This window comes from Gymnoscopelus braueri, assembly GCF_963280865.1.
Source record: "Gymnoscopelus braueri genome assembly, chromosome: 2".
In the NCBI taxonomy this organism is placed as follows: domain Eukaryota; kingdom Metazoa; phylum Chordata; class Actinopteri; order Myctophiformes; family Myctophidae; genus Gymnoscopelus; species Gymnoscopelus braueri.
Genome location: NC_137604.1, coordinates 25,620,395 through 25,634,755, shown reverse-complemented (window position 1 = coordinate 25,634,755; position 14,361 = coordinate 25,620,395). Strand labels below are relative to the sequence as shown.

General features: G+C 41.5%; 1 protein-coding gene across 1 annotated transcript in view; it reads right to left on the bottom strand.

The window, feature by feature from the left end:
• Positions 1-14,361, bottom strand: part of adgrl3.1 (adhesion G protein-coupled receptor L3.1) — a 246,164-nt gene extending 231,803 nt beyond the window's left edge. Inside the window, exon 1 of the mRNA XM_080441659.1 lies at positions 14,024-14,361. The gene's annotated coding sequence lies outside the window, so the exon portion shown is untranslated. The remainder of the gene's footprint in view (positions 1-14,023) is intronic.

The following is a 14,361-nucleotide window of genomic DNA, read 5'->3' as shown; positions in this document are numbered from 1 at the left end:
AGATTCAAGCACAAGGAATATGGAGCAATAGTGTATATGGTCTACCCAGGCGTAAAATTAAAGACTCTTGTCTGGGTCCCCCACATAAATCTTACAGTGAGAAAGAGGGGGGAGAGCGAGAGAGAGAGAGACAGAGGGGGTGAGAGAGAGAGAGAGAATGAAAAAGGGAGGGAGGAGTATTGAAACAAAAAAAGTGGATGATTTGTCCGACTATTGTGAAGCGCTGAACTGTACACAACCCTGGGACAATGAGCTGGGACCGTGTGCGCTTCACACACACACGGTCCCCCCTCACACTTGAACACATCGCGTTCACGTGGCCCACATCACTTCAAGCATAAAAAACAGTTTACAGTAATTGCCAGACTAGGCTTTAACACAACGATGGGGTTATGGATACGCAGTATAATTCATCAAAGTCTCGCTTTCCTACACCCTTTTTCTCTACGTTTGTGCTACGGGTCCCGGTCCAATTTGCGCTCGGCTCTCTCACCTTGACGTGTGTGATGGATGCCGTCTCATCTATCACGCGTACGCGGTCTTAGAGCGAGCCAATCAGAGCGTTCGGAACAAACGTCACCGCGGCACGCGCGGGGTACACACACAGACCATTTCTCACACAGTTAGAGAACAGACACTTGGTCCGTGTAAGTGATTACTACAGGCCTATAGGCCGTGGTGACACTCATCCCTCATGCTACAATACGGTATGACACTGTCACGCAGCTTCGCAAAACCTGCATAGATAGTGACGGGATTTTATTGAAAAACTGATGCATGACAATACATGTGATAATGCATGTGATGGTCTTTATCGGTTTTTCAGCCCACCAACTGCCTGCAAATAAATGCAGGTCTCCAAGAATAGACAACTACCAATCTCCCCAAGAGGAATCAACCTTTGGTCAACAGGTTCTGTATTTCCAATATATTTAGCTTTTTTTCCCCAGCTGCACCACTTAAAGGAAGAGTTCACCCAAAAAATGACTTATTTTCTATCAATTGCACACCCCATGAAGCCTTGAATTCATGGATTTATTTTTGTTTTTGTGGCATTCCTAAGCCAATAATTTGATGACCGGGTGTGTATCCGGTAGGAGACACAAATAATCTACTTTGTGTCTCCTACCGGATACATTAGCCAGTAGGAGACGGGAATCAAATTATTGGTTTAGGAATGCCACAAAAACTAAAATAAATCCATGGATTCAAGGCTTCATGGGGTGTGCAATTGATAGAAAATAAGTCATTTTTTGGGTGAACTCCTCCTTTAATCACAACAAATCAAAATTATTTCGATAATAGCCGATCTACAAGTTTACAACGTGTCGCAGCGTGAAGCATTGTGAGCTTGTAGATCTGCTATTTTGGGATGTCAGGGTTAGTGTAATGTGCCAACCTGTAGTTACTGATTGCAGAGACATTTTTGACAAAAACGTGCATTCAACGTACAAAATCTTAAGCTTGTCTTCTCCCATTAATGATTTATAATGATAATGATTTTATTTGTATAGCGCTTTTCTAAACAATGTTCCAAAGTGCTTTACAGACATGTCAAAACAAGTAATAAAAACAACCAAGCAATAGTAACAACATGAAACAACAACAATATACAGCAATAGAAATTAAAAGTGACAGTTAAAAGCAAATAGATTTAAGAAAAACATTTAGCATACAAAGTGTGTTTTCAGGAGAGATTTAAAAGAAAGCACCGATTGTGCCAGCCTCAGCTTCTCGGAGAGGGCGTTCCAGAGCCCAGGGGCCCGGATTGAAAAAGCCCGCTCACCCCGGGTAACAAGGTTTGCTGTAGGAGCGAACCAACAGAGCCTTGCCTGAGGATCTTAAGTTACGCTCCGGCTTGTAGGGCTCCAACATATCACAAATATACTTGGGAGCCTGTCCATGCAGGGCTTTAAAAGTAATGAGAACAATCTTAAAATCGCTTCTTGCGCTAACAGGTAGCCAATGGAGAGCCGCCAATATAGGGGTGATATGGTCACGCCTCCTAGTATTAGTTAAAAGCCTAGCGGCAGAGTTTTGAACTAATTGTAGACGGGATCAAACTTTTTTGCTCAGGCCGGAGTATAAGGAATTGCAGTAGTCTAATCTTGAAGAAATGAAGGCATGAATGACTATTGCAAGGTCCGCAACTGACAGAAAATATTTGATTTTGGCTATATTCCTTAATTGAAAGTAACATGATTGGACAGTTTTTTTGTTACCTGTAGGTTGAAGGAGAGGTTGGAGTGATTACTACAGGCATTAAGACCGGGAACGCATCCGTGTCATTTTTAGATTTCTTTAGGCTATTAAAAAATGGCTGATATACAAGCTCATAGCGCGGCACCGAGTGCCGCGCTACGAGCTTGTAGATCTGCTATTTTTGTAAAATCGTGAAGATTTGTGCAAATCTTTGAATATATGTTTTTTTTTTTTTTAAAGCGTTAGGATTTAGAAAACGTTTTTTTTAATCGGCCTCAGGTCTTAATGGGTTAATACAGTATTTGGCTGAAACGGATGATTATCTTGATCCCATCGTCCGCGAGTGATGGTCACATTGTGACTGACCAGTTGTTTGTCAGATCTACAGTGGGCTCTACCGTTTTGGATCAGATGTGTCTTGTGTGAGAAGGTGTGTTCCCTTTGGGCTGAGGCTATCTATAAAGTGAGTGGTGAATGATACCCAAAAGCCCTGCATTAATTACTTGGAATCCTTCCTGATAATGTAGTAGTAGGTAAACAAATGAGGTTATGGTGTCATCTGGCTAATACAACTGGATGTAGAACTATTTTAAGGCAATAGTTATACTAGCAGGAAGGCAAAATGCATTCCTTGAAGTGTGTGGTGCCTCCCTGGATCTGTCTACGGCAACGATTCCTACTACATTGATCCAAGCCGAAACGCAATCGACTGAATGAATGATCATTAAAATAAACGTGGTCAGATTCACACTTTTAAGATTTTCCAGTGGGCCAGAAAAGGTTGTGGTCTGGTCTAAGGGAAATAATCCAGACTCAAATATAAAGTAGTGTGGGATGTTATATGTACCTTGTAATACCACCTGGAATACAAAGCATGTCGATGTTTCATGTTTGTGCTTTAATCTTACAATGTAATCCTCCACCTGAAAACTCTGCACTAAAACATCCCTGTTCTCGCGTCCACATTTACTTTCACGACACCTTACTGAATAGCATGGCGTGCATGGTACTCGACCATTACAAACCAAAATACTACGCTGTTTGGTGGGGGTGGGGGTGGGAGGGGGGGGATAACAGGAAATACAATTGGCAGGAGGACGCTTGATACGTCTGGCGCTACTAATCAACTCCAGAAGCATGGGGGGGGGGGAAAGAAACAGTTCAAATGATGTGAGGCCAAAATGATCAAATCATTGATCTTCACATCTGGCAGTATCTTTGTTTCATAGCAGCAGAGAGAGCATGCAGTCGTGTTCAGCCTCTTTCAGCCTACCATGCTGCGTCAATGTGCTTTTGAATCAATACTCCCCGATGCATAGTATCACTCCAAGAGTCCTGAAATGAAAACACCATTCCAGATCAATCAAGATCACAGCTGTGCAATTGAACAGGCACGATAAATTAGATTATATCTGAGGGTTTTTTTTTTCCTCATTTGCGATCAAATGACCGGCCATATCAAAGCATTTAGTACAGGATCTTTCAGCTTGGTTTATGCCGAAAGAAGCCAGATGGACAGATAGTGGAAGATGTATGTAATGCAGTTAAAGTAAAAGCCCAGTAAGCAGGAAATTTAAGAGGAGGCCTGGGATGATACTATATCTACTATATATATACTATAGCTGATTGTGGACAATGTGCTGAAGAAGGGAAAGATATGGAAAATCTCAACAGATGCAGTGCTTGACATAAAAGGCTTGCATGTAAACATGCAAATGGAGCATGGAGGAGGGCACACATTTTCTTTTGGCATTAGCAATCTGTCGTACTTTAAAGTGTCATCCATTGATTAAAGTAAAATAAGATCTTATTGTTATTCCTTAACCCATTATGACCTGGAACGCATCTGTGTCACTTTTTGATTTGAGCTAAAAAAGCATTATTTTACACTTTGGCTATTCAAAAATAGCAGATATACAAGCTCATAGCGCGGCACCGAGTGCCGCGCTACGAGCTTGTAGATCTGCTATTTTTGAAAAATCGTGAAAATGTGTGCAAATCTTAGAATACATATTGTTTTAAAGCGAACATTTTTTACTTGAATCTTTACTTCTGGGGGTCCCTGGAACAAAATATTTTGAGATGGGGGTCGGCGGCCAAATACATATAAGTTTGAGAACCACTGATATAGAAAGAGTTTTTTCAGAATACTGTTGGGATTTAGAAGACATTTGTAGAATCGGCTTCAGGTCTCAATGGGCTAAGTCCAACTCCAATCGAAATATAAACTAAGTGTAATAAATAATACTGCTGAAATTAAACCAGAATTCCCCTAGGCCTTTTCCATTGTGTTACTCCCCTTGTTATTGAGGTCAAGCGGCATAGTTCTATATTTACGACATTGAATCAATCCCATAAACAATATCGCATCTTTAGGAGGCTTGCACTGGTTTTCTCTCCATTGATAAGAAACGCTGTGCTCTGGCACTGAGAGATTTACGCCTGGAGCCCTGCAATGACCTCATTGTTCATCGTCCCATAATTCAAATCCGCTCCACTGTGTTGCATCACATTGTGTATGACTCATTTCCCCAGCGCCCCCGTTCTCTAAACAAGTGAGAGAGCTATAGTCAAACCACACACAAACACAAAACCAAACATTAAAAATTATCCCATCAATACTGTTGGTCCCGGACTGGAGAGTCCCTTATCGTCGCTGTCGGACGTAAACCTTTTATGTCCAAAACAGTTACTTTTCCGGACATGGAAAAATTTTTGCTGTGTTCCAATGGATCCAATAGTAAGTCATAGATAATAAGCTCTTGTTAATAGTTTTCATCTATAAAATCTGTGTAAATCACAACTAGGCCTGTCACAATTATTACATAATTGTCTAATCGCAATTATTTTATATAATCGCAATTATTTTTGCATAATTGTCATAATCAATTCTATGTTAAAAATGTCATATATTTAAAAAAAAATTCAAAGATAGTGGAAATAGCAGATCTATAAGCTCAAAACGCGTCGCGGTGCGACGCGTTTTGAGCGTATAGATCGGCTATTTCCACTATTAATGTTTATTTTTAAGTATCCACACGTGTGGGCATCACTTCCTGTCGATTTGATCCAATGAAATCCAATGAAATCGACAGGAACAGGAAGTGATGCCCACACAGCCTAGGAAACTTGTGGATAAAGTCATTAAATATGTGTTATTTGTCATATCTGCCCTGTGCAACTTTTGTTTACGAAAGCTAAAAAGCCAAACAGAAATGCAATTTTTATTCAAAATGTTCCATTAATTTTCAACAACAGAAACACAATTGAAGCGTTAATCGCAATTATTTGGGTGATAATTAATCGTCAACGTAAATGTTGTAATCGCGACAGCCCTAATCACAACACGTTGTTGTTGCTTGTAGAGCCGCTTATTTTCACTACTTTTGCACGACCCTTTCAAACAACGAAAAAAAGGAGAAAAAAAGGAGATACGAGGTTTCTGCCCGGCACAGCGTCAACATGCATGTGTGCCCACACACACACCCCGTGCCACACACACACACACACACACACACACGCACACACTAACACAACGTTTAAATTGAGTGTAGTGCCGAGTGACAGACGGGAGGAGGAGGAGGGGTGCTATTGTAAATGATTTCCTGCAAAGACCAAAATAATCGGCAGACCTTTGAGTGAGCTCTTCACAATCACCCTGGCCTTGTACACTGATTCTCTATTCACTTCCCTAATGAGACTGTGTCTGTCTGTGTGTCACTGAAAGTGCAGCTGCAGGCGTGTATGTGTGTGTGTGTGTGTGTGTGTGTGTGTGTGTGTGTGTGTGTGTGTGTGTGTGTGTGTGTGTGTGTGTGTGTGTGTGTGTGTGTGTGTGTGTGTGTGTGTCTGTGTGTGTGTGTGTGTGTGTGTGTGTGTGTCTCTCCATGTGACCCTGTTATGTGTGTATATGCGCATAGTATGTATCCATGTGTTTATGTGTGAGATGGTAATTGATGTGTAGTATATAGCTGTCCACTCAGTGTGTGCGTGTGCGTGTGCGTGTGCGTGTGCGTGTGCGTGTGCGTGTGCGTGTGCGTGTGTGTGTTTGTGTGTGTGTGTGTGTGTGTGTGTGTGTACCGAGTGGTTATAGCTTTGAGTGGTGCATAGGAAGGTGAAGGGCACTGAGGAGAAGTAGGGAGAAGAGCTGTGTTGATTAGAAGGAGGTGCTCCTCTTCTACTCTGGCTCCGGCTAAATCTAAACAAAAATATATTGGTTTTAATGAGCAGTTGAGCTTCTGCAATGTGGAACTTTAGAACGTGTGCTTCTGTTTGCGCGGAATAAATACGTCTAAAATAAAACATTCAAAGTAACGATTTATTTTTCTTCTTCTCTATTCCATAGCTCACCATTTAAAACATAGGTGCAGGAGAAAATAATGATATCAAAGTCAGATGGAGTCATTAAAGGGGCCACACCATGAATTTCATTTTTTTTGGGGGGGGGGGGTATTTTTGGGCTCCCCAGTGTCTCTTGTACCCCAATTTTTTTTTTTAACATTCAGTCATTCATTCTCATTTCAGAGATTTTCAGAATGGGCGTGTCTGAACAGGCCATTTCAGAATGGCAATGCAAGTGACATCACTTGCCTTGCCATTGCATTGATGATGGCCAGACAGAATTGCTCAGTAGCCCCCCCCTGCCCAAAAGGACGTTTTGGTATTGCAGCTGAAAGTGCTGTATAAGCCAGAGACAATTGACTTGGGATGAGTATATCTGAGTGATGATTTAGGCTCAAACCTTTTGAAAAAGGTTTTAGGGACAAACACCATATGATATTAAATATCAAATATTTTTTTTAAATTCATGGTGTAGATCCTTTAAAGTTAAAGTGAGAAATGTAATTATGTATCTATTGATGGTCTTGTTATAAACCTTATTATACCCCTTAACTTTGAAGGAACGACCTAGGTCTGATATGGCTTGGCGAACAGGTCAACACGGGTTACTTGGTGTAGTTTCGATCAAGGAACTTAATTGCTTACGATAGGAGGCTCACTAATGAGGCAGAAAAGGTGCTTAAGACAAAGCCGAGCTAACGTTACCTGGTAAACAACTCCCCATGTTGAAACATTATGAAAAAGGAGGTCCAGCACCAACAGGCTGATATCCTTGTCAAACGACCTTACCAGTCTAAACACATATCATTGTCTGTTCACAACTTTGGCCATGTACATAAACATAGACCGCTTGGCTGTTAATTGGCTTAAGTTTTATGTTGCGGTTGTCAAAGGTAATTAAAACACCTGTCCAAAATGGCTTAGTTTAATACAGTACGTCGTGAAGGTTCGAATTTCATTTGTAACTCAATCTTTTCTCCAGGGACTATAGTTACAATAACATAACTTTGACCAAACAAATAACAGCGTGTGTGTTGGATTTTCATACTGTACTACTCAAAGGAAAAGGAAAACATTGGCTTCCTCTACAGGCCCATTCATGCTCGACCTCGACGTAAGACTAAACAAACCGTGGCATCAGTAATGTCAAGTCTATTCGATGTGTCATAGTCAATAGATGAACCTGCCTGACCACTAGCACGGCTCATTAACCCATTCAGCCCTGAGGCCGATTCTGAAAACAGATGCTGTCCCGCCCGGACTGAAAGCTACAAAGATGTATTACATCAGGTCTAAATGTAAGGGTGAATTGCTCAAAATGGTGTTAAATAATTGATTTGCACACTGTTCTTTGAGAGACGTGACATTTTTCATTAGAGCGGTTAATTTTAACCTCAGAAATGTTACCTTAATCAGGAGCCAAGTGTCAACAGATGCTACTGTAGGGTTTGCCCTCTAGTTTAAAACCAGTAATAGAACAATGTCTAACACTGCTGCTGGGTGCAAGTGGTTGTAGCTCTAATAAAGAAGGATCATCAGCCAAATTCAGGGGCATCACACATTCCATAAAGACACAGATTGGCCCTCCTCATAATCTCCAGTGTACAGTAAACAATCTTTCAGAAGTGTTACTTAAAATGGCATTGAAACCTAACCACACTATTCAGCAGTAGCGTGCACGGCAGTACATTGTCACAGATTTTATTTCAGCATAAAATGATGAAGATTAGGCATTATGAAGGTGAGTTAACTACGTGAAAGCGGAGCATGGGGGTAAAATATTGCACCAAAGCCTGACTAATCCATTTGTTTCAAGAAGTGATTGAACAGATTACATTGGTTTTGCAGGTCTCAGCTGAAAGGCCAGGCTTCATAATAAGCCTTGAGGTCTAGACACTAGCCATGGTCCTGGCCTCTCTGCCACCTTTGCTCTTTGGCCTGTAGACTTTGGAACGACCACCAGGGTGTGTGACAAAGCAGAGCAAATGCAACAACATTCACACATGGTGGAAACAGGTATCACTTGCAGTGTTGCACCATCCTTATCCCATTTAACCCATTAAGACCGGGAATGCATCATTTTTAGATTTCTTTGGCTATTCAAAAATAGCAGATATACAAGCTATTTTTGAAAAATCGTGAAAATTATTCGTGGCAAAATCTTGGATTACATATTTTTTTAAAGCGAACATTTGTGAAATATTTAGTTCCAGGAAGACAGGAACCCCCAGAAGCAAAGATTTGAGTTACAAATGTCCGCCAAAAAAAAGAAAGAAAATCAAATATTTACAAACTTTTCATGATTTTTCAAAAATAGCAGATCTACAAGCTCATAGCGCGGCACTCGGTGCCACGCTATGAGCTTGTATATCTGCTATTTTTGAATAGCCAAAAAAAAACTAAAAATGACACACAGATGCGTCCCCGGTCTTAAAGAGTTAACAACACAGTAAAATCCATATTCTTGGTGTCGAGCGGTGAAAATGGACCAAATGGACACATACAGTAAGTCATGATCAACAGCTGTCCATCCAGCACAAAAACACAGACACATAATAGTAGGTTAGAACAGAATCCATTCTAACGATTCTAGAACCGAATAAAGACATCTTACTTTGGAGATCTCTTCTAGCCAAGGCCAAAGGAGTCCTGATGTCAGAGAATGCCCAGCGATCTGACAGCCTGTCATCTAGTGCAGGCTTTCCCCCTTCTCCAAGCACATTTCTAATCAGGATAGCAAAGTAACTCCAAAGGCCCATCTCGTGGACAGGCCCTGTAATAGTGCTGAATGATATCAGGAGCGATTTTCACACGTTAAGGGGAGGTGAATTGAGCTGATAGCTCCAGACGACAGCAGAAAATGTGAGGAGCCACTGTTATTCTTTGAGGGAACGAAAGGGTGGGGGGGGGGGGTGATTTGGAGGAAAGAGAGATGTCTTTACACATGACCGGGTGCTTTAGGTGGATGAAGACGCTAGCCAGGGACCCTGGCCAGGCCTCATTATTTCAGTTCCAGGGATAGAGGCGGGAATGGCTTTTGAATTAAGCTGAATTTTGAACTCAATGTGGGACTGAGTTAGGGCTGAACGCTGAACAATTAATTGAAATGTGATCTGGTCAAGTCCAAATTGCTGAAGATGCAATTTTTTTGCTAAAGGTAAAATGTGTGACAAAACCCTGTTCTAAATGAAGTACAGTAGTGTTGCAGAGATGCCCTGGCCTAACACATCTTGCTCTCCAGAATGTCCAGGAAAAAAAAGAAACGGTTTCTTACAGACCCCTAACAGATGTCACAAAATGAAAACTGTGATGCAAAAATTATCATTCACACTAATGGTGAATCACACTGCATTCAAAATGTCTGTACAAATAATCACAGCATAATTTTCTTTACCATATCATGCTCCCCTAGACTGAGGCTACGAATGTGACCAGCCACAATCATTGCTATATTTTAAGTCAAAGGTAATTTGGGTGACAGTGAGATGCTGTATACGTTATACTGCCCTAGTACAATAACAATCAATAGTTCACCAATATCGGTATTAACGCAAGAAGTGCGGTGCCACCATTGCCTTTGGTAAAATAGGCTTTAAGGAATTATGTACCAGGCCTTGTTTTATTTATAGATTGGCAGAATCTGCTTTGTTTGTGTATGTTTATGTGCTAGAGAAAAGTTTTGCCATCAATTAGAGTGAATGGAATTCCAACTTCTGGTTTCTCGCTCACAGAGCAGAACCAAAGATGGATGATAAACACTATTTGGACTTACAGTATATCATGGCCAGGGAGCTACTGTATACAACCCATGGTTCTACCAAAGTTCAACATCGCTTTAAGCTGCGTGACAACACTGATTTATTTTTTCACTGTCAATGGGCATCAACATGAATTCATTTCATTTTTCATGGCTCTCCAAAAGGCTTTTCATATTAGTGTACCTTGCTATTTCACTACAAATTAATTAATCACCATACTGGAACCCAGGCTATTCACCTCTTGTTCAGATTAAACTGTGTAAATCAGCTCTTAAAGGTTCCATGCAGATGGAGTGAACTCTACAAGATGGATTTAGAGTTTTTTTTAGACTAATCACTCATGGTTCAGTGGAGTCAGCGGTGATTTTTACGTTTGTATTAAAAGCCAACTCAATCAATGATACAAATGTAAACAAATGAGCAGCACCACTATTAATTAAACAAGACAGGGGTCTAATAAACGTTGTGGTTGCCATGTGGATCTTGGACTTCATGTGTCCAGTCTATTACCTCAGTCATCTATGACACATCAAACTCTGTAACAAAGCCTGTGAATATAACTCTAAGTAAAAAAAACATTTGCATTCAAAATAAATTACTATAGGCTTGTTTGGAAAATTATTAAAATAACAAAAAATTACAAAAACTAAATAACAATAGTAATAACAGTGAGTTAAATAGTACTATAATACTGAGGCAGGCGTGCGTGCGTGCGTGCGTGCGTGCGTGCGTGCGTGCGTGCGTGCGTGCGTGCGTGCGTGCGTGCGTGCGTGCGTGCGTGCGTGCGTGCGTGCGTGCGTGCGTGCGTGCGTGCGTGCGTGTATTTGTGATGGACACTGATGTTTTGTGTTTTTATTTTTCTTCATCTTTAGGGTTTTTCTGTCACTTTGAAGTGCTTCTCATAAGATAACGCCATATTCATCTCTGTTATAGAGACAGCTCAGCTGAATGACACTATTCGTTATGTTCCATTTGCTGAGACTGTCAGCTCACAAAGCAGGGTGGCTTTGATCACTGGGTTATAGCGTTGTTGGAGCCATAAACACATAATTGTAAAAATGCAGCAGCCTACTATGAGCGTTTGACTCTAGGTAAGACAGACCAATCCAAATTAGCCTTAACATTCTGATTCATATGTTGTACCTCCCAAATAATAGTCTGGTGGTCTCTATTGTTTCATCACAACAAGTGAGATGATTTGGTGGCCTTATTCAAGGAAGACAGATAGACCTACAGTCAGCAGAATGCTTGATTGCTGCTGTCGCGTCTTTATGGCCTCAGGTATGGGTCTGTATGGGTGTTGTTGTTATTGAATGTGACCCAGGATGATCTTTGACACACCTAAGAACTCAATATTTCAGAATAAGTGCCGTCTCTTTCCATGGGGGAAGAGTGCCAAATCAAGAAGAACTGTATGTACAGTACATCCAAAGCAAAACCAAATATAGTGCAGAGCTTGGATAAAAAAAAATGTCTTTGTAAAAACGGAAATGGTAGGCTAATTGAAATCAAAACATATACAGCCAAAGAAAGGTTTTTTTTACCATCAGTATGTGCTTTAAATGACATTTTGTCTGATCTACATCTCCGAGGGGAACTGATACTTTAACAGATGCTGCCAAAAATGGCAGTCTAGTACAATTTCTAAGTGAAACTTTTGGCAGACTGTCAAGGGTAGGCATATGGGAAACTGGCCATATTTAACATCTTCCCACGTGCTCTGTGGATTCCTTACACTTTTATAGCAACGGCACTGGCAGATGAGTTAACATATTGTCAACCTCACCTGGTCTCGAGCTACCTCATCTTATCTCAACCATAGGCCTATAACAATATAGCAATAATATTATTATTCTGTGATAGGCAATTTAATGTGCAGAGAAAATTGCCACAGTGGTCCAAACAGCATAATAGTCCATATAGCATTGAGTGGCCAATATAAAGGCAACAACGGCTCCACAATTATCTATGAGACAGACAAATCACTTATGATTAATCCTCATATTGCTCACCAGCAGTATTATGCTATGGAGGCACCAAATCTTAAAGGAGTAGTTCACCCAAAAAAAAGTACTTATTTTCTATCAATTACACACCCCATGAAGCCTTGAATTCATGGAGATTTTTTGTTGTCGCATTCCTGAGCCAATAATTTGATGTCTAGTAGGAGACTTTTTGACTCTTTGAGTTTCCTACTGAGTCTCCTGACCGATGACGAGGTCATCAAATTATTGTCTCAGGAGTGCAACAAAAACAAAAAAATCTCCATGAATTCAAGGCTTCATGAGGTGTGTAATTGATGGCAAATAAGTACTTTCTGGGGTGAACTACTCCTTTAATTATGTCATTGCACCCCCCCCCCCCCCCCCCCAAACAAAGGCCTGATCAAAGAGGGTTCACCTCTATAACCCAGCTGTAATAGCTACATTGTATTGGGTTTTTCTTTTCATTTCGGGTCAATATCAAGAGATTGTGTTCCCTGATAGTTGTTGTATGTTTCTCACACACTAGCCTCTTCCATTCAAGGTCATTTGTAACCCAGGATGGCTGTCCTGTAAATAAAAAGAAGATAGATTTTACTCATCCGCATGATTGACGTATCCTGGAACGCACTGACTGGCCTGCTAGACGTGCACGGTGCGCGCACACAGCCTTTTCTTATACAGGGTGGCTGTAGCTATTTAGACAGACGGTGGGGTTCGACACAATACAAGAACGCTCGCCCCAAAACACGCTCGCCCCGGGGCAAATCCGGCGACATCGGAGCGGTGGCCACCACGTAACCTCAGTAAACTCGTGCCTAAAACGGTGCCAAAACCTAACCTCATTCCTAATCGTAACCTCAGTAAAACTATGCCTCACCCTAAACGTATTTCTAACCTTATCCTCAGCAACACAAATACAATAATACAAGAACCACTGGGGGGGAGGGGGGCGAGCGGTCCGCGCGGGAAAAAATGGGGGCGAGCGTGTTTTGGGGCGAGACTTCCGATTACCGTTCGACAACACGTTGATCAGGCACACCAACATGTTAATAAACCGCATTCCATCATTCGCCTAAACGTATAGTCCAACCAATGACACTCTCTTAAAATAGAAAACACTTGGATATCATATAAACCATGGACCATGGGTGATGATGCTGCAGTGATGCTGATGAAGGTTGTGTGTGGTTATGGAAGGCTAATATTACAACACACAGTATAGGGCTACAGTTCACCTTGCCTGGGGATATAAAAGAGCCTATAATGCCATCATCACACTGACTGTTTGCCAGGCAGGGAGGGAGTATAGGCGTTTTATTCTCTCTACTTCTTTGCCTAACCGACACCTCACACACACAGCGAGCGACGCCCATTCAGTCCGCCTTTAAGTCACTGGAACATCCTCCGTTTTACTGTAGCCTGGAACTGGAACCATGCCTTTAATAACCATCTCATTTAAAACGGCAACATTTCCGCCCCTAAATTATAATCATCTCAGAGCAAATTCTCATGGGCATCCGTGGGAACCAACGCTATAGAGTGCTGCTGCCCCATACCAACACACGCACACGCACGCGCGCACGCACGAACACACACACACACACACACACACACACACACACACACACACACACACACACACGCACACACAGCAAGTCAGTGGAGGTTATCCGATATTGATAAATGACGCTATAACAGATCCCTTTAGTGATAGAAAGGAAAACAAGAATTGATTCTTACCACAAATCACAGCAACAGTCGCATACACATCCAGTGCAGTGGGTCGTGAATAATAGCCTTCTTATGGTCTTATACAGTCCACACAGTAACACAGATATTGGATAAGATATGTCCCAATCAAATGAATGATGCACTGGATTGCCTTTTTCCAATTAATCAAGACGTTCGACTCGAAGTTGGTAATAATTAGGGCTATTATTATTAATCTTCGTGCTGTGGAAAAAAAATCTGCACAAGCCAACCAACCGCCACAGAACGCGCGCGTCGGAATAAAGCTAATGGTAAAAACCAATCGCTGCGTGCTTAGTATCCTGATCACTGCTCACACAGCGGCAAGA